The sequence below is a fragment of the Ascaphus truei genome, chromosome 1, assembly GCF_040206685.1.
Source record: "Ascaphus truei isolate aAscTru1 chromosome 1, aAscTru1.hap1, whole genome shotgun sequence".
Classification (NCBI taxonomy): Eukaryota; Metazoa; Chordata; class Amphibia; order Anura; family Ascaphidae; genus Ascaphus; species Ascaphus truei.
In genome coordinates this window covers 350,623,449-350,645,416 of record NC_134483.1, presented here as the reverse complement: position 1 = coordinate 350,645,416, position 21,968 = coordinate 350,623,449, and the positions used below count along the sequence as shown (strand labels likewise).

The following is a 21,968-nucleotide window of genomic DNA, read 5'->3' as shown; positions in this document are numbered from 1 at the left end:
CGGTATTCCCCACACGTCTGGCTTATTTTTGTATGTATTTCACTGTATCTTCAGTGCTCCATTTCAGATAGTAAGCTCTGGAAAAACACATGGGGAAGACACTGCCAATGTTTATTCAATATTGACCTTTCTCCAATGGTTATGGGATCTGGAAGCTCTGCTTATACTGTGGTGATTCTTTTTGTTGCTAGAGAGGTTAATATTTGTTTCATTACGTTCTCTCACTCCCCCCTATGCTTTGGCAACAAAAGTACAACACGGTCCTAGACCAACTCCGGCTTCTTTTTGTATAATACAGCACATACGCTACGTTTGAGGTATTGAATTCATTTGATAACTTTATTTCATATAACGCTTTTCTCCCAATTGGAATCAAAGCGCTTCACAATAATCAATTAGATTGTAAGCTCCTCGGAGCAGGGACTCCTCTTCCTAAATGTTATGTTTGTCTGAAGCACTTATTCCCATGACCTGTTATTTATATTATATTATCTGTTATTTATATGATTACCACGTTTACTACTACTGTGAAGCGCTATGTACATTAATGGCGCTATACAAATAAAGACATACAATACAATTACAGTATTGTGCACGGTACGCAGCACATAGGAATTTGCTATGATCTGTGTTCAAACTCATGCTTGTTTAAAACTTGCATTAATAAAATCAAACAGCACTTGGAATAAACAGATGTTACCGGTATACTGGTTTACTGTATGTACTGTAGGGCACACAAGGACAGACCAATCAGGGGAGGGCATATTGTAATTATACTAACTCTATCACATCCTTAGCAATCACGAAAAAGAAAAAAGTAGACGGAAAAGAAACCAATATACTAAACTGGAGAGGGGCTAAAAAATTTGAGAGGGACAGCCCATGTCTGTGCTGAAAAAGGAGCACACCTGATGTACCCGGCAGGGAGATGCTGATAGCTAGGCAAAGTATATTCAAATGAGTCCTATGCCACACATCCTAAATGGATTCCCATGCCAACTTTATAGAGTTGATAAACCTAAGGCACCAACCCAATGACTGTAATGGTGTCAGAACCCACAACCACTGCTTTTCTCTAGCAGCTCTTGCAGATAGAGCTAAACGAGCTGATGGCTAGTAGTGCATCACTGTCTACTAACAGCATACCTCCAAGGGATATCTATTTTGTTGATTGAACGCTCAAAGTAATATTATGTGCCGGGGGCTATTAGTTACTGAGGCCAGGTGAGATTAAATAAAACCCGGGAGGGGAGGTGAGAGAGTAAAGAAGAGTGCGAGAAGGGGAAGAGAGAGAGAAGAACGAGAGAGGGATAAGAGACAAACATGGAGTGAGAGGGATAAAGAAAGGGAGGCAGAGAGAGAGAGGAGGGAGAGAGAGAAGGGAGCAGGGGAAGAAAGAAAGAAAGAGAAGGATTTCCTCCTCTTGTTAGAAAGAGAGATGGGGAGAGTAAGAGAGGAAAAGGGAGGGGTGGAGGGGAGAAGAAGTTGGGAAGAAGAGTATGTAAGAGAGAAGCTGTAGAGGAGGCTTGCATGTTAGGGTAGATGAGATGGAGCGTGTGGGCAAGAAGCTGGGGAGGAGGAGGTATGTGGGGGTGAAGCCTGGGAGCATATGGGGAGAAGCTGGAGAGGAGGGGATCATGTCGGGGAGAAGCTGGAGAGGAGGAAAGTATGTGGGGGAGAAGCAGGGTGCGGGGGGGGGGAGCATGTGGGTAAGAAGCTGGTTGGTAAGAAGGGGAGAATGGGGGTGAGAAGCTGGACAGGAGGGGAGCATGTTGGGGAGAAGCAAATGAGGGGAGCATGTGGGGGCAGAAGGAAAATGAAAATATTTAATAAAAGGAATTTTGTTTAAAAATTGCTGTGTTTAAAGTGTTAAAAGTGCTGTGGTTAAAGGGGAAAGGGAGAGATCCTGCACTTGTTATTTAAGGCAATTCCCTTTTTCCCATGCTGGGAAAGGCTCATATAGACACACAACTGAAGATAACAAAGCAGGCCTTAATGTAATGACATACATACAGTATGATATGTAAGCATGAAGACACTATTGATAGCAATGCATATTAGGAAGGATGTTCAGTACAGTAAGGGCTATACATGAAGCCATTATAGGGAATGAATGAATAAAACAATGTAGTATATTACTACTTTATATTAGTGTAACGGGTTTTCCCCACCCCCCCCCCCCCAATCGCAGATACAGTGTGGGGGTACAGGGAACATACAATGTTACCATAGGTGTGGTGCATTACCTGTTGGCTCGCAGGAGGGCTGAGCTTCCGCCACGGGGAACCTGGGGCAATTATACTAGGGGTACTCACTTACAACGATGCAGCGCCTCCACCTGCGATGGCTCCCACCAGAGGGGGAGTGGTTCCTCGCAGGACAAACACAATAATCACATAGACAGCATGTATATTAACTAGTGACTTTACTAACATGCAAGACAACACATCACATTCATAATAACCTGTGTCCCTCTCTAGAGGAGACACCTACTGCGTCGCACAGGACGCTTCCCCAACACTAGGTGATCCCACCCAGTGTCCCGAGAATCCCACCCAATGTCCCGCACTCTTGGAGAGAACGTGGGTGACTGCGCAGTCACAATTTACACTAAGGGCCCGTTGGTGCACTTATGACTGTATGATACCTGCCGAGCACTCCGGTGCTCGGGTCAGCAACACTTCACAAAGGGTCAGTCGTAGGATGACGTCATCTGATCCTCCAACCGAACTCCTGGCACTCGAACCGCCAGGGCGACCCCACTCTGGAATAGTCTCTGCGGACCCCAACGTGGGTCCGAACCGCTTTACAGGAACCGCAGCGTACGCTGAGTCCCTCACTAACACTATAGCAACGTGACACACACTGTACTATAGGCCGTCCCTATAGCACAGCATCCTTAAGTGGCTAAGGAAAACTCCTAGGGCATTCGGGGTTGCCTATCCTATGCAGGTAGGTCTTGTACCCACCCTACTCATAATACGGGCCCTGGGCCATGGCTCCCCGGATTGGTTACCACTATGAACCCCCCCAGTTGCCTCGTACTACGCGCAACGCCGACCTGGGCTATGGCTCCCCGGATTGGTTACCGCTATGAACCCCCCCAGTGCCTCACGCCACTTGCAATACGGACCCTGGGCTATGGCTCCCCGGACTGGTTACCGCTATGAACCCCGCAGTTGCCTCATGCCACTTACTTCACCTAAACGCCTGCCGCAACGCTCTGCAGACTAACATTCAGCCCCCCTTATCCCTTTCTATTCCTCAGCTCTAACTACAGTGAGTGACAGGGTCCCTAACCTGAGGCTATCCCTGGCAACACTCACTAACCTGGTGGGGGCTCAGGACTAACTTGGGCCTTAGGGCCGCTGGCCTAGTGCAGGGAGTCCCTGACTCCTGCACCCTACCTCTTTCCTTGGGCTCCTGACTCTGACTGAATAGCGTGGTGCAAGCGCGCGAATTGTATCCACTTGCCTCTGCAGAGTTCCTAAGCCCTATTGGCTCCCTGGTATCACGTGGGGCGTGCAGAGGCTCCTGGGATCTGTAGTCCCGGCTGAGAGCCTTCCCTAATAGGCTAGGGCTTTGCGGGCTTCTTGGGCGCTGTACTGCGCATGTGCGATCTCCCTGATGCTGCCTCAACCTTTCCCTACCTGGTGTCGCACTCGCGTGACTTCTCCCTGGCTCTAGGGGCTTCCCTGCGCATGCGCGACCACTGCGCATGCGCGTGTCACTAGGCAATGGCGGTTCCCTCCTTGCTAGCCGCCGGGACCCTAGCGACGCGACTGCGGCCTTAGCAACGGCCCGAACGCATCCCCGGCAACCGGCCGCCTGCAGGAGAAGACGCGCTGCTCCCTCCTCGGCCCCCACCCTCCGGAATGGCCGTCGGGTCTGCCACTGGCCTCTGGCAGTACCCAACATCGGTCCTGGCCACGGAGGCTCCCTGGGAGGTCGCAGGGGGCAAAGGGTGACCTGGCTACACTAGGAAGGATGTTCAGTACAGTAAGGGCTATACATGAAGCCATTATAGGGAATGAATGAATAAAACAATGTACTGTAGTATATTACTACTTTGCCCATTTGGGGCCTTCCAAGTTTTTTCACCGTTAATTTACAAAGTTGCACAATACAGTATCTTAAATTATTTCTATTAGATTAACCTTGACAAAGAAAAGCTGCATCGCCAGGACACACACTGCTTGACGCATTATCCCTGTTGACAATCACTTATTATTGTAGTTTATTTGTAAAGCGCGATACTATAGGGTTGCAGAGAGATATAAATTACAGCAAGTGTAGCCTCAATCATGTGTTTTCTCCCTGGATCAACATCCTTCCCATGTTTAGCTATTAGGAATATATCCCTGTATTCCTTTATTTTCTAAAAATGAAGACTTTGAAGATATCTATGTTGACACTGTGATCCAATTGCTTTCTTTTTATCAGCTTGTAACCTGGGGAATGGCAAAAGATATCTTTCTGCTACCACTGCCACTAACATCACAATCACAGAGTAGCGCAGTATCTCAATGAAAAGGCAAAAGGGTGCGAAGCCTTAGCACGCCTTTACTCCTGTTCATACGAATGGAAGATGAGGAGTGCTAAACATTAGCACCTTTTGTGGATCAGGGCCTTTGTGTTGTGTTGGACTACTTCATTAATTTATTTGAAAATATGTAACTTCTTTAATGAGTCGAGGAAAGAAAGGTTTGGGAGTAAATTACATTAATGTTCAGGCTATAAACGCAAAGTCAAATGCTCAAAAGAGATTGAGGTTAAGATAATAAATATAATCTTACTTAATTAAATTCCAGTGTTGATCACAGTGTGGAGAGACACACTTTCTTAGTGCTAAAAAAAACTCCTTGGATATAAGGGGATCCTTCAGCAAACATCAGCAGCAGGCAGCAGTGACCTGTACTGAATAATCAATAGCCATTTTCTTCCTCCGTAGCTTGGAGCAAACACCTGTGATCATTAGAGGCATGATTCACATTCCATTTAACAGAATAAAGTGAGAAAAGCTGGGGGCTGAGTTTCTGCTTTACTACATCACGTTAGTATTTATATCTACATCACAGAGAAGATCTGGTGGAGTCAAGGAGATAACTGCCATTCCAAAGTTTAGATTTGATGTGCATAATATTGGAAATATATCATTATTATGTGGTGGCAGTGTTCTTATGCACAACACTTTTTGAGATATTAAACATGTATTATTTTGTAGGTCTGCTATACTATAACTACAGGATCGTAAAAAAAAAAACAACATTATCACAGGCTACTGTATATGCTTTCAATTAGATTTTCACAAAAGGAAATTGACACTGAAACTGTTGGAAGAAAAATAATCCTGACAAAATTGTTTTATCATTGAGCAGTGATGTCGATCTCAAGCTATTTTAGATGGGCTGATCACGTGTAATCTTTGATCTAGTAGTGTTTTTGTAATTATATGGTTATTTTGGCAAATGCTTGCTATTATGTATTTTAAATGTATTTTGGTACTTTGTTTTTTCTTTTTAATGCTATTTATTTTGTGTTGTGAATTTGTATCCTGGCATTTTTGGTGCTGTTTTCAATTGATTATTTCATGGGTGTTTTTGGTATTTGCTTTTTAATAGTGGATTATTTTATGGTATTTTGATTTTGACTGATGGTGTTTATGTTGAGCTTTCTTTTATTTATTGATGTTTTTGTTTTGGTATTTTTAATTGTTAATTTTGGTATTTAATTGTATTTGCTTAATTGAATGCTGGTATTGTTTTTGTGTTTACTTGCTTGTTGTTTATTTGGTGATTGTTTTGAATGCATTGGATATTGTTTTTGATTGTTTATTTTTAGGTTGACCATTGACTGGCATAGAGTTAAATCATGCCCATATTACATGGGCATGATGTATCCACTGTGCCAATAAATTGCTTTTTTGTCATTTGTTATGTGTTTAGTTTGCTATATAATGTGTTTTATTTTGGGTCTGTTTTTTGTTTACTTCACCATTTATTGCTATAGTGGTAAATCAGGCCCATATTGTATGGGCATGATGTACCCACTGTACCAATGAATGGATGAAGGGTGGTTGTAGTTGCTGGGAAGGGTGGTTAGGCCTCCTGTGTGTGGAGTGGGGGTTGGTGGGTTATCCCCTTAATTATTCTAGCAGTTACTAACCGCTAAGGTGATTAATGTGTTAGGGGACATTTTTTATTGCATTGTTTGTGGCAACGGAGGACATGGACGGTGATGAGGATGAGGATGAGAATGAGGACGGCCTTCATCATGGCAGGGTTGAGTGCAAGTTTTATTTACTTTATTTCTGCTTGTTAATGTTTTATTTTAAATGGTCAAATGCCCTATTATCTATATCTTGATAATAGTAATTTTGCCCATCACTGTACTGTATCTGTTATGGGGGAGGGGGGTGTATTTATTTCAAAGTTTTGGCTGTTGTGTTTTTTTTGGGCACAGGATGGGTACCGGAGGCCTGTAGTGACCCCTGGATACCCGCGGGGACCACCTAAGGACAACTGGACAACCACAGGGAACACCCTTAACGGGGCCTGTATCTCATGAAGCAAGAGGTCAAAGAGGCTGAAACTAATGCGGTTCAGCTCAGGAGACCCCCTACACTATTGTTAAAATGTATATTGATAATGTACAATCATCTGTAAGAGCTTTGTGAAGGTGAAAAAAACGGCGCTAGCTCTATTAATGTTTCACTAAAAAACTATATAGTGAATGTTGTTAACAAAATCAATTGATTATAACAGGTAATCAAAACGTGCTTAAATAACGTGCAAATAGTGATATTTAAAAGGTTCAAACCCCCTGCTCAAACCCAGCTGGTAGGGACTGGTTTCGCTAGTCCCACAAATCGTCACTCCTGTTGTATTCCAGGGGGAGCATGGAGGAAAATAGAACAGAAAAAAACAATCTAAGTGTAAACAGTATTTAAAGTGCAAAATTCAATATCTTGTCTTGGCTCGTATGTTGTACCTACTTACAAGATGTAAGTTGTATTCAAGCGTTTTAGACACACAATGGTCTCTGCTGTGGATGTTGTTCTCCACTTAATGAAGCAGTCTCCAATAGTCAGCTCAGCAACCCAGTGCATGTAAAGAAAAATGATACCATAGTGCAGACCAGTATAATGATAAAACTAAACTTTATATATTTAAAATTGAACACTTACAATAAAAATGAATATATTAAGCATTGTTCACAATATTAGTGAGGAGAGAAGAGACCATTGTGTGTCTAAAACGCTTGAATACAACTTACATCTTGTAAGTAGGTACAACATACGAGCCAAGACAAGATATTGAATTTTGCACTTTAAATACTGTTTACACTTAGATTGTTTTTTTCTGTTCTATTTTCCTCCATGCTCCCCCTGGAATACAACAGGAGTGACAATCATCTGTAAGAGCCATGCATAGAGACACAGCATCTCCATGCAGCTCTTACAGCCTGCATTTTTTCTATCAGCTATCGTGCTATTGAATTGATAGCACGATAGCACTGATACAAAAAGCAGGTCGCACGATAGGGCATGTTTTTGATCACATGTACCAATATGGGTTTCACTTCTTAGTGAATCCCACGTTTGGCTTCATTTTGTAACGGTTGAGTCAAAATGTCATACTCGCACGCAAAAGTTCACTGCTTAGTGCATAGCCCCCATAGTCTTTAACATCTTGTTCTTATTTGGGCCACCAAAAAGAACGGGACAACAGTTCCTGTGTTTTGAGGAACCCTGGGTGACCAGCGGGTCTGGAGTAATGCATTAATTGGAGCACCTATAATCTTAACTCCGTAGGGACGAACAGACCATTCTTACAGTTCCACAGACCATCACATAGAAATAGTTCCGCTTCCAGAGGAGGTTTACTAATAAAAGAGTCGTGGCTCCCCTAATTCATGTGAGGAGATCGGCAGAAAATGTAACGCCCAGAAAAAAATTCTTTGGAAGAATAGTTTCTTCTTGCTCTTTATCTGAACAAGGATTAGCCAGTAACCGTGACAAGGCGTCAGCTTTCCCATTCTTGGAGCCAGGGCGGTATGAGGGGTGGAACTGAAATCTTGCAAAGAAGAGAGCCCACCTGGCTTGTCGTGCAGACAGTTTATTTGGGGATCTAATGAATTCTAAGTGCCTGTGATCCGTAAAGACGGTAATCGGGTGATTGGCCCCCTCAAGTAAATGTTTCCATTCTGAGAATGCGGCTTTTATAGCAAAGAGTTCTTTGTTTCCATGTCATCATTTCTTTCAGCTGTTGACATTTGGTAAGAATAGAAAGCGCATGGATGAAGGAGCATCTTGGGTCCAATTCTTTGTCAAATTCTTTGACAGAATGGCACCAACAGCAGAATCAGATGCGTCCACTGCCATGACAAATGGTAGTTCTGGATTTGGATGGATGAGGATAGGGGCAGATGTGAAAATTTACTTCAACTGTTCAAATGCAGCATCCGCTTTAGGAGACCATTTGAAAGGGAATTTTTTTTTCAACTTAAATTTTATTGAAGGGTCACATGTACATCAGACATTGCAAACATTTTTATCCACATCAATTTCACAACAGAGTCAAGCGTCCATTTAGTCTAACTATGCACAGGACAAACTGGGGTAACCGACAGACAGACAAACACATCTAGGCTAAACCTAGGGGAAAGTGGGGGAGGTGCGAGGGGGGGGGAGGTTATCTTCTACTGTGGTTCCGCTGTGAGCCTTGTTACCTCCGGATCATCTCTTACAGGGGGGGGGGGGGCTGGGATCTCCCCGGCCTCGTCCGTGCCCTCCCTCCGGGACTCCTAGCATCTCTGAGTCAATCCGTCTGTCCATTGTTTTTTTGTTTTTTTGTTTTTGTGCTATCGCCCCAGGGGAGAACGCATTTCTCTCTATCATTGCCAAATTGTTGACCTTTCTACCCCCGGTACATCTATCTGGGCCAGCCACGGCGTCCAGACTTTAATATAGTTTTCGCCCGTGTCATTCACGAGGCTGGTCAGCTTCTCCATCTGACAGACCGTCCAGATTCTGTTCCGAATTGCTGCTATTAATGGGATCGTATTTTGTTTCCATCGTGCTGTGATCTCCCCCCGCATTGCCGTTGCAAAGTGAGTTATCAGTTTATGGGCATGCTTGGGTAGGGCTTTTAACGGTCTGTTCAGAAAAAACAGCCACGGGTCTAACAAGACCTCTACGTCTAGGATTCTATTTAGCCAATCTTTGATTTGTTCCCAGACCCCGACTATTTTGGGGCAGGACCACCGCATGTTACATAGTTACATAGTTACATAGTAGATGAGGTTGAAAAAAGACGTACATCCACCACGTTCAACCTATGCTAAATTTAGACAACAGATACTTTATTCTATATCTATACTTACTTATTGATCCAGAGGAAGGCAAACAAAAAACCCCATTAAGGGGAAAAATTAATTCCTTCCTGACTCCAAGAATTGCAATCGGATTAATCCCTGGATCAACATCCTTCCCATATATACTTATTTGGTATATCCCTGTATACCTTTCCCATCTAAAAAGATGTCCAACCTTTTTGTGAACAAATCTATTGTATCTGCCATCACAGTCTCCATGGGTAATGAATTCCACATTTTAACTGCCCTTACTGTAAAGAACCCTTTCCTTTGTTGCTGGTGAAATTTCCTTTCCTCCAACCTTAAGGGATGGCCCCGAGTCCTTTGTACTGCCCGTGGGATGAATAGTTCTTTTGAAAGCTCCTTGTATTGTCCCTGAATATATTTGTATATAGTTATCATATCCCCTCTTAGACGCCTCTTTTCTAATGTAAATAAATCTAATTTAGCTAGCCTCTTCTCATAAGTTAGAATGTCCATCCCCTTTATTAATTTGGTGGCTCTTCTCTGCACTCTCTCTAGTTCCATAATGTCTTTTCTTAGGATTGGTGCCCAAAATTGTACTCCATTTTCAAGGTGTGGTCTTACTAATGCTTTGTAAAGGGGCTTAATTATGTTTACTTCCCTTCCATCCATTGCCTGTTTGATGCAAGATAAGATCTTGTTTGCCTTTGCAGCTACTGCATGACATTGGGCACTATTGCTAAGCCTGCTGTCTACAAGCACTCCTAAATCCTTCTCCATCAAGGATTCCCCCAATATATCTCCATTTAATTTGTAAGTCGCCTTTTTATTCTTGCATCCCAAATGCATAACCTTACATTTATCTGTATTAAACCTCATTTGCCATTTACCTGCCCACGTTTCCAGTCTCTCCAAGTCCTTCTGAAGAGAAATTACATCCTGCTCTGATTCTATTACCTTACACAATTTAGTATCATCAGCAAAGATGGAGACTTTGCTCTCGATCCCAACCTCAAGGTCATTAATAAACAAGTTAAAAAGCAGGGGTCCCAGTACCGATCCCTGGGGTACTCCACTCACGACTTTAGCCCAACCTGAAAAAGTTCCATTTATGACAACCCTCTGTTGTCTGTCCTTGAACCAGTTTTCAATCCAGGTGCATATATTATTACTGAGTCCAATTTTCTTTATTTTGTACACCAACCTCTTGTGTGAAACCGTATCAAAAGCCTTTGCAAAATCTAAGTAGACCACATAAACTGCATTATCCTGGTCTAAATTACTACTTACCTCCTCAAAGAAACAAATAAGGTTAGTTTGGCAAGATCTATCCTTCATAAATCCATGCTGACTCATAAATCCATGTGTAACAAGTGTGCTTGCTGTCCACATTGTCTGGGACACAATGGGGAGTAACTGGGCAGAAATTTCGCTAATTTTGGGGGAGTGTAGTACCATCTCATCATAACTTTATATGCGTTCTCCCGTAGGGTCGTGCCCATGGAGCTCTTGGAGACTGCAGTCGCGATTTTTGTCCACTCCTCCAGCTCCAACACCTCCCCCAAGTCCGACTCCCATCTGGTCATGTAACCCAGTTTTTCTGCCACTGCTGCCCCCGAACACATTACTTCCTTGTACAACCAAGGCAAACAAAAAAACCCATTAAGGGGGAAAATGAATTCCTTCCTGACTCCAAGAATTGGCAATCGGATGAATCCCTGGATCAACATCCTTTCCATGTATACTTATTTGGTATATCCCTGTATACCTTTCCCATCTAAAAAGATGTCCAACCTTTTTTTGAACAAATCTATTGTATCTGCCATCACAGTCTCCATGGGTAATGAATTCCACATTTTAACTGCCCTTACTGTAAAGAACCCTTTCCTTTGTTGCTGATGAAATTTCCTTTCCTCCAACCTTAAGGGATGGCCCCGTGTCCTTTGTATTGCCAGTGGGATGAATAGTTCTTTTGAAAGCTCCTTGTATTGTCCCTGAATATATTTGTATATAGTTATCATATCCCCTCTTAGACGCCTCTTTTCTAATGTAAATAAATCTAATTTAGCCAGCCTCTCCTCATAAGTTAGAATGTCCATCCCCTTTATTCATTTGGTGGCTCTTCTCTGCACTATCTTTAGTTCAATAATGTCTTTCATGGCCTCAGATTTAGACTGGTTAATTTTGAATCCGGAGATCCTTTTAAACCTCCCCAGTAAGTCGAATAGGTTTGACAGAGAGGTAAGGGGCCTAGATATTGTCAGGAATACATCATCCGCATACAGTGCCACTTTATGCGACTGGCTTCCAATGACAATACCTGAGATGTCTTTGCTGTCTCTTATCTGTGCAGCTAGGGGTTCCATGCATAGTGCAAAAAGAAGTGGGGAGAGCGGGCAGCCCTGTCTCGTGCCATTTCTAATTGAGAAGGGATCCGAAGCGACCGGGTCACCCTTGCCAACGGGTCCGAATAAAGGGCCAAAATAGCTTTTGTCACTTTCTCTCCCAGACCGAATGCTCCAAGCGTGGCCTCTAGATATGGCCAGTCTATCCTGTCAATTGCCTTTTCTGCGTCCAGGCTGAGCGCCATAACTGGAATCGATCTAACATTGGCTATTTCTAACAAATCAATGATTCGTCTGGTGTTATCTGCGGCTGGCCGGCCCGCGATAAACCCGACCTGATCTGGGTGCACCAGCCTGGGCAGGACTAGACTCAAACGGTTGGCCAGCAATTTAGCATAGATTTTAATGTCCGAATTAATCAGGGAAATTGGTCTGTAGCTACCACAGTCCTGCAGGTCTTTTCCCTGTTTGTGTATTACTGAGATGAATGCCTGGAGCATGTGTCGTGGGAAAGGAGTTCCCCCTAATACTTGGTTGAACATGCAGAGGAGATGTGGAGTCAATTGCTTTTTATATTTTTTATAATAAAGATTAGAGAATCCGTCGGGACTCGGGCCTTAGAGGGTTTCAAATTAGTGATTACCTCCATAACCTCTTCCGAGGTGAAATCCCTACTCATTACCTCTCATTACCTAGCCCTGGTAGGTTCGCACCCCTCAGGAAATCCCTCAGGGCCCCGTCTGTGCCAGAGGAGCGGATCACCTTCTTTCCATCATATAATTGCTCATAAAAATTCTTAAATTCTCCCACAATATTCTGAGGGTTAGCTGAGATTGCGCCTGATTGTGTTCTAATTGCCTGGATGCTATAAGTCTTTCCCCTGGGGTTGAGCATTCTGGCTAGCAAGGTATCTGGCTTGTTCTCTTTTTCAAAAAAAATCCTCTTTGACCAAGTCAGCGCCTTCTCGGCCTGAGATGTGAGTAACAAATTCAGCTTCGTCTGAGTGTCTTTAATCTTTTGAAGGGTAGCGGGGTCAGGAAACCGCTTATGCTGATCCCAGAGATTTTTCAGTTCCTGTTGATCCGCCAATATTTTTGCGTTTCTCTCTCTCTTTCTCTTGGCCGCAATACTGATAATAATCCCTTTTAGTGTTGCTTTGTGTGCCTCCAGAGGGTGATATGAGATTGAACGCTTCCTTTATTTTCTTTAAAGAAATGTCTAATTTCATTTCCTATCCTTTCGTGTAACTCCGGTATTTTAATGAGGGATTCATTTAGTTTCCAATTTGCTCCTGGCCTGTCCATCCCTATTTGTGCGCACCATAGCTCTATGGGTGCATGATCTGACCACGAAATATCGTGGATCCCTGTGTGGGAGATCTGCGGGACCAGTCTGCTATTGACAAAGAAGTAATCGATTCTGCTGAAGGAGTTATGTGGGTGGGAGTAAAATGTATAATTTTCATCTAGGGAGTGTAGTCCAGTCCTGGGGGGTCCTGATCTATCTAGGGTTGTGTTCAGCACCGTGTTAAAGTCGCCCCCTATTATTATGGCGCCCTTGGCGTGTCTCTGGATTGCCTTAAAAGTTGCTGTGTGGAAGTCAGTATCATGTCCATTTGGAGCATATATAGTCACAAGTGTAATATGTTGTTGTTGAATAGTTCCGGTCAACATGAGGAACCGCCCTTCTCTGTCCTTTTTGATTGTGTCTACCACTAAGTCTATTCCCTTATGAATAAGTATTGCTACTCCCCGCTTCTTCTCCTTTGCGGAGGATAAGAACGCCTGCGTATAATGCTTGTCGAAGTATTTCGGAAAGCTGGTGGAGCGAAAGTGTGTCTCCTGTAGTAGTACAACGTCTGCTCCCTTTCTCCTGTAGTCCGTGAGGGCTACCTTTCTCTTACTAGGGCAGTTTAGCCCTTTAGTATTATGCGATATGACCTTTAGTGCCATAGTGTGTGTTGTGTCTCACCTGTCATTAGTCGAGGTCCCCAACAAGGTGACACGTCAACCCTCGGGATCCCCCGCCGCCCTGCGATGTCCTGCAGTGCCTCAGGCCACAACATTGCTCCAAGTTGGTAGAAGATAGGGGGGGAATGGGGTACACACAAGGGACAGAGGATACATAGGGAAAGATACATATAGTGGGAAAGATACTAATGGCCCCGGGCCACTGTCCTTCCCATGCCTTTGGAATGTGGGGGTCCACTGGGGCCACTTCCAGTACTCCTGCCGCCCACCTGGCGGCTCCAACCCCCCTCCTCCTAAGGACCTCCTCATACTTTGGGGTGGGCTCCCCGAGTCGAGGTTGTAGGCTCATGGCAACGACCAGACTGCAGCTCCGGCTGGCGGCTGTATCTGTATATGTAACTTGTATGATGTTAACAACTGATTTTCTAATGAACTAACTCTACTACCCGTCGTCTATTTCTCCCTGTAGTTGTGCCCTAAGTCCAATTGAACTCCCTTATTTTAACTGTAAACATTAACGATAAATTCTAACTTCAATTGTAAACTCTAACCTCTAATCTATGTGTTCCCTACCTGTAATCTATTAATCCATCCTGCTCTTGTAGCTCTAGGGGGCTTGTCCCATTCCTCAAGTGCTCCCTCTTCTTCACTTGTCTGTGTGGCTTAGGTGGCTCGAGGGTAGGGGGCAGGGGGTATGTGTTTGAGGGTGCCTTGCTCAGGGAGCTCTAGTTTTCCTATTGTGTCTCCTGTGTCATGTGTGTCCACTTAATTGTCGCCCCCTCCTTCTACTCTGTATAGTTGTATTAAGGTTTTTTTTTTGTTTTTTTTTTATATATTTGGGGTTTGTTTTGTAGTGGCGCCATTTATTATTTTATCATCATTATTTTTTTTTTTTCCCAATTAGCTTTGGTTTTGATTAGGGCGCCCCTTATGTTTTCTGTTGCTCCAATTCCTAATCCTAAACCTATTGCTGGTCCCTCTACCACATTTTTCCCCTTTGTGTGCTTCCCTGTCCCTCCTTTCTCCCCTAGTCCCCCAACCCCCCCCCCCCCTCAGCCCCATGCTGTCGCAGAGTCATTGCCCAGCGCGGGCATCCGAGACGCAGGTCGTCCGTTGGTTGCTGCGTCATCTCCTCTTCCGGCCTCAGCGCCATCTTGTGTGTGGCAGGGCTACTGGTGTTCTGGTCTCTCGCGAGAAGAGGCAGATCTTTCCCTGGCTCCTCCCCGTTCCATCCCTCCTTCAGTGTGTGGTGGATGCTGATCCAAGATGGCCGCCATTTGGAGAGGAGCGCCGTCAGAGCTCAGGGACAGGAGTGCCACTGACCTTAGGGAGTCCTGGACTGGGCTCGCAACATCGAGGCCCCAACTGGAACAGGTAGGTAACGGTGTCGAACTGGAACTGTTGCGCGGAGTCTCACTTTGGATTGCGGGCTTGTTTCTTCTTGTCCCCTCTTCTGCCATCCCTCCAGGATGGTTTGGGAGCTGGCTATCCTGCTTCCATCCCCTCTGGAATTTTATCCTGGAGCCCCAGTTTAGTAAGGAAGTTCACTCCATCTTCGAGGCGCCTTATAGTGTGAGTCTTTCCATTCTGGACCACAAGAAGCCCAAAGGGGTACAGCCACCTATACCGGGTTCCTTCCTCCCTTAGGACTTTAGTGATTGGGGTCAACTGCTTTCTTTTTATTAGGGTAGTGGGAGAGATATCTTGGTATACGTGCATTTTATGACCTTCGAATTCCACTTCGTTTCTGGTCATTTGTCCAAATGCCTCCTTTATTCTGAAAAAGTGGAATCGAGCGATTATGTCACGTGGCGGGTCTCCAGGTTGGGGCCGCGCTCTCAACGCTCTGTGGCAGCGGTCTAGGTGTAGATCTTGTTCTGCCCGGTCAGGCATTAGGTGCTGTAGCCATCTCCCCATAAATTCCTCAGGGTCCGTCTCTGTTTCTGGCACCACTCTGACTCGAACATTGTTCCGTCGGTCACGGTTCTCGGCATCTTCCTGCCTGTCCGTGAGCTCCCTGACCGACTCTTGTGCCTGTGCCACCTGTTTATCTGTTCGATGGAGCGCTTTTGCTGTGGCGTCCATTTTCTTTTCAAGGGAATCAGTCCTCTCCCTAATCCCACGTATGTCTGCCCGCAGTGCCGCTAGCTCCGACTGTAGACACCTCTTAATGTCCAATCAGAATTCTTTCATGTCCCTCCGTCTCATTATTTGGTTGTCCCTGGGGTTCCCCTCTCTATCCTCCCTGTCCTCCTCCTTCTCGGATTCAGAGCCGCTTCGCGCCATTCTCTCCTGGCTCTTCGCGCGTGCAGAGTCCCCTTTTGCAAAATAGTCAGTTAGGACTGTTGATGTGCGCTTCGAACGAGTCCCCTTCGACATCTTGCTGTCTTGAGGCAGCTTTGAGTCAGTTTGTATAGTTGATTAGTGTGTTGTGCTGTTAACTTTTATTAATTTTGCCGCCGGCTGAAGACGGAGCAGATGGCTCAGACGCCGCACATGCGCCCCCGCCAGAGAAATGTTTAATAAAACGTCTATATAAGTTGGCAAAGCCCACAAATCTCTGAATGTCCTTCTCATTTCGACCAATGCTTGAATCTTGCCTGGGCCCATACTCAAACCCTCAGGAGAGATGATGTAACCGAGAAATTGCATGGTGGTCTTTTCAAATTCACATTTTTCTCATTTGTTGTACAATTTATGCTTTCAGAGATGCTCTAGGACGATCCAGACATGGTTTCTGGCAATCCATGATGTTATCTGAGAAGACTTGGATATCATCCAGGTATTCCACTATGAATTTGTCCAGTAAGTCTCGGAGAACATCATTGATTAAATACTGGAAAGTAGCAGGAGCATTACAGAGTCAAAAAGGCATCACCAGGCATTCATAGTGCCCTTAACAGGTTCGGAAGGCTGTCGTCCACTTGTCAACCGGTCGGATGTGGACAAAATGATACGCCCCTCTGAGATCTAGTTTGGTAAAGATCTTGGCTGACCGAATTCATTCCAATAGTTCGGTAATCAGAGGTAGCAGATACCTGTTCTTCACTGTGATCTTATTTAGTTCCCGATAGTTAATGCAGGGACGTGGAGAACCGTCTTTCTTTCCCACGTAGAAGAGAGCAGCGCCTGTTGGGGAAGTAGAGGGTCGGATGAAACCCTTTGACAGGTTCTCCTGTAGATAGTCATTGAGGACCTTCAATTCAGGTTCTGAGAGGGAATAGATTCTTCCAAATGGAATGGCAGCACCTGGTAATAATTCAATGGGGCCGTCGGAAGAACGATGTGGGGGAAGCGTATCCGCGTTCTTCTTGTCACACAAATCCAAAAACTCAGAGAATGGAGTTGAATGTAGATTTTCTTGGGATGAGGAAATCTTATGTATTCCCATACACTCTGGTATAGGAGTTTTAGGTAGGCAGGCAATCTGGCTGTGCTACAAGGGAAACATGAGTGTCTTGGTCTTCCAGTCAATTAGTGGGTTGTGGATCATGAGCCATGGAATTCCCAGAATCACTGGAAACAAAGGTGAAGGAATGAGACTAAATGAAATCTTCTCCTGGTGATTGGGCTCTATGATTAGTGTTAAGTTACTTGTTTTATGGGTAACAGGTCCAGAGCTCAAAGGAGAACCGTCAACGACTTCTTTTCTGGCGATTCCTTGTCTATAAATGGTACCGAACGGCTCTTGGCGAATTGTATGTCCATAAAATTCCCTGCCACCCCTGAGTTGAACATTACTGTGGTTGAAAAACGATGTGCTCCCTCATCAATTATAATAGGGACCATAAGGTGTGGATGTAGAGAAGGAGGGTTACCTTTATTTTGAGAAGCAGAGAGAACAGTCTTTGAAATAGTGTGCAGCTGATTTCTCCAAAGCTCTAGAAAGAAGACCGCCTGGACTTATTTGGGCAATCGGCGAGATAGTGTACCTCATTTCCACAATACAGTCAGAGATCTTCTGTTTGGCGTCTATTCCTTTTTCCAGTTGAAATAGGTCCTCGCAATGTGTTTACTTGCATTGACTCTTTCTCGGTCTCCCTGGAACGTCTTGAGGTGCTGACATCTCTAACCCCGGAGTTGTTTGTCATGAACCCCCTCTCCAATTGTCTTTCTGTAAGCCTTCGATCGATTTGAATGCATAAACGGACAAATTCCTTAAACCCCTATGGAGGCACCATTCTGGCCAGTTCATCTTGAATTTTCTCAGAGAGACCACGCCGAAAATAATATCTTTGGGCGGCCTCATTCCACTCAGTATCGGTAACCCATCTGCGGAACTGAGCGGCGTACTCGGCTATCAAGTATCTTCCTTGACGAAGATTGTTCAGAGTTGCCTCAGCAGTTGGTTTGGGTCATCAAACATCAGGCTCATGGCTTTGGTAAATCCCTCCAGATCCCTTAGTAGTGGGCTATTCTGTTCTAACATAGGGGAGACCCAAGCAAGGGCCTCATCCTTGAGCAGAGTGATAATTAGTCCCACCTTGGCCTCATCAGTATTATAGATTGTGGACTGTAACTGAAATAGAAATATGCATTGGCTGAAAAAACCCAGAATATTTTTTTTCCCCAAAAAAAATTCTGGAAGGTGTACACGGGGCACGGTTTGCACAGGCACAGTGTTTTGAACAGACACAGCAATTAAAGCTGTACGCAGTTCACATACTTCAGCTTCTGCTGAGGTGACACATTCTTCCAAGCGGACACTGTGTTCTTCCCGGCGGGCACCATGTCCTTCCACATGACCAAGACAGTTCAAAACATGTTCTGTGAAGCCAACCGTGGTACGTTGCAAGTCATTAATCGTCCAAGCCTGGGTCAGGTCTGTTCCGGCAGAATCTATGGTAGGGCCTGTTTATTCTGTCAAGGGTTGAGCAATGGCTGGAGTGGATCCCAGTGGCAGGAACAGCAGGGAGCATGGTCGGGGTCACAAGCAGAGGTCGGAAGCGAGGAGACAGAAACAGGACAACAGCAATAGTAGCAGCAAACACAGGAACCTAGCACAAGCTGGAGGAACCAGTATAAATAGGCACTGACAGACAGGAAGAACTTTATATAGGCAGGCTGAGAGACAGAACACAGGTGCAGAGGTGTCAGGTTTCAGGGTCTGGAATGTTCCTCAAGAGAGCTAGCAGATCAGCAGCAGCAGTCCCAGTGGATAAGCTTGGGTACTGCAGACCAGAACATGACAGGGGGATGAGAGGTGGGAGAGAGAGGTGGAGATGTGGGGGAGAGGGGGGTGGGGGAGAGGGAGGTGAGTTTGTGGGGAGAGAGAGAGTTGCGGGTGTGGGGTAGAGAGAGTTGAGGGTGTGGGGTAGAGAGAGTTGGGGGTGTGGGGGGGAAAGGTGGGGGTGTGGGGGAGATAAGTAGGGGAGAGAGGGAGAGAGAAGTGGGGGTGGGGGAGAGTGGGAGAGAGAAGGGGGTGAGGGAGGGATAGAGAAGTGGGGATGAGGGAGAGAGACGGGAGGAGAGAGAAGTTGGGGTGTGGGGGAGAGAGGGAGAGAGAAGTGAGGAAGAGAGAAGTGGGGGAGAGAGGAGAGAAACGTGGGTGTGTGAGAGGGAGAGAAGTGGGGGTTTGGGAGAGAGAGGGAGAGAGAAGTCAGGGTGTGGGGGGAGAGAAGTGGGGATGTAGGGGAGAGAGGAAGAGAGAAGTGGGGTGTGGAGGAAAGAAAAGTGGGAATGTGGGGAGAAGAGGGAGAGAAAAGTGATGGAGAGAAGGGAGGGAGAGAGAAATGGGGGTGTCAGCGAGAGGGAGAGAGAAGTGGGGGTGGGAGTGGGCATAGAGAAGTGGGAGTGTGGAGGAGGGAGAAATGAAGGGGTGGGAGAGAGAGGGAGAGACAAGTGGGGGCATGGAAGGGAAAAGATAGGGGTGGAAGAGAGCGGTGAAGGTTCAGAGATGGATAAGTGGGGGTGTTGTAGAAAGAGAGGTGGGGTGTGGGAGAAAGGTAGGAGAGGGTGGGGATTTAAGAGAGGGGAGGGAAAGAGAAAGTAGGGAGAGGATGAGAAGGATGGAGAGATGGTAGTGTGAGAAATAGAGGGGGTGTCTCACAAAGCAGTTGACAAGTGGGGGTTGGCAGTGGAAACTAGTCCTGGGCCTTTGAAAGCTGTCTGCAGATCTGCATGTGTGCAGTATGTACAGTAACAGCTGGTAAGACAAGCTAGTGAATGAAGCTGGAATGAACTGCTTCCAAATTTTTTATTGGTAAATGACATAGAAATTAGACCATGTGACCATGCCAATATTAATCATCATAAAAATAAATCACTATTCTTCTTCTTGGGCATATAGATTGATTTTATACCCTGTATATTCTGGTGGGGGAAAAAAACAGTTGTATGAGATAAATATGATGGAATACTTATTTATTTATTTATTTATAAAATATTTTACCAGGAAGTAATACATTGAGAGTTACCTCTCGTTTTCAAGTATGTCCTGGGCACAGAGTAAAGCAAAATAATACATGGTTACAAATACAGTTACATAAATGAACAAGGTATACATTTATATACAAGACATTGCATGCACAGTTAAAGAAAATATATATTATGAGCGTATGAAACAGTTACAGACCAGATTAAAGTGTGAGACAGCCTTAGATTTGAAAGAACTTAAGCTGGTGGTGGATATGAGAGTCTCTGGTAGGTTGTTCCAGTTTTGGGGTGCACGTATAGTTCTCATGAATAGTGAAATACAATATGAGAGGTGCAGTTATTGTTTTCTTATTGTATGTGCCAGTTAAAAAAATACTTTGAATTCAATACTGTACCGTTTTGCAAAAGCATGTTTACTTCAGGTGGAAATACTTCTAGAAAATTCTTTTATCTTTAATTTGTGCATATGGCCATTCCCATAAATATAGTTGTTCTATGTATGTGGGTAAAAATGTCCACATTTATTTAGACATTATTAGTTAAAGCCAGGTGTCAAATTTCATAATATTCTTTTAAACGAATCTTCTGATTTTCTCATACAGAAATCAGCTCAAATATTCCAATGCAAACGTCATAAGTTGAGAAGGAGTGGTTCAGTGACCTTGTGACCTTGGGCAAGTCACTTTATCTCCCTGTGCCTCAGGCACCAAAAAAGAAAAAAAAACATAGATTGTAAGCTCCACGGGGCAGGGACCTGTGCCTGCAAAAATGTCTCTGTAAAGAGCTGCGTACAACTAGCAGCACTATACAAGAACATGCTAGTATTATTATTATTATAAGTGGATGTTTTAATGCAAACTAAAAGCATTGTATCACTTTTTCTGAGAAAAGAAGGCAGCATTCCTGTGGTTTTGGAATATTGTTCATGAAGTCTATGCTATACCTGCATATACATTATCTGCAAATAGATGATACATATTTCACATCTATAAATTACACATTAACATTTATTTATTTCTAAAAATGTTTTACCAGGAAATTACGCAAAGGTATGTGGGTATGTAGCACACCAAAACAGTTCAAATAAATGCAAAAAATGCGATACTTGCACACAATGCCGGAGCTCCTGGTTCAAGGATGGCCTATCTGCAGCAATCCAAGTATATCTTTCCTGTTACCGGGAAATTACACATGGACCGTTACCTCTCGGTTTCAAGTATATCCTTTACACAGAGTTATTATGACAAATACAAGGTTACATTAAATGGACAGAGGTTATACTTTAAACTTACAGACAATTCAGGACATATTGGCGTTGTAGTTGATATGACAGAAATTATTAAGTATTTGAATCAATCTTGCACACGAGGGGTGATCGTTGATTACAAATGGTCTTAAAAATACACTAATCGTTTTTATGGCCAGTTAAACTCCTGACCAGGCCTGTGTTTTATAGGACTGATGGTATTTCAAGTTAACAACTGGATTTGCAAGTGGCGGGATTGAAATATGGCTTCCCTGATACTAGAATAAATAGGACCCTTATAAATGTACCTTGAAAGGCATCCTTAGGGGGATTCTGATGACTACCAGGGGGCGTGGCTAAGAAGGTATCCAAAAAGAATAAATGCATTAAATAGGAAGATTGCATGGAGCTTCCACCTATTCTCAAGATTAACAAATAGATATTTGTAACATTTGCAATGAGACGAATCAAATGATGCCAAACTCTTCATGATTTGGAGGTGCCAAGGACAGATCTCTGTTTCTCACTCAAACTTAGTTGTCTTACATTCCGCAAACTCACCCAAACCTATTGATATGAATCATGTATTCCAAGCATTATAGAAATAAAGTAAGGAGCATATTTCTATATTCAGTCAACTTTTCAAGTCTAAAGTAATGTTTTTAATTTTTTTGTTTAAGGAGATATTTTTAA

General features: G+C 44.3%; 1 protein-coding gene across 2 annotated transcripts in view; it reads left to right on the top strand.

The window, feature by feature from the left end:
* The window catches only part of BANK1 (B cell scaffold protein with ankyrin repeats 1), a 562,852-nt gene that overhangs the window by 328,029 nt on the left and 212,855 nt on the right, over positions 1–21,968 (top strand). The window lies entirely within an intron of this gene.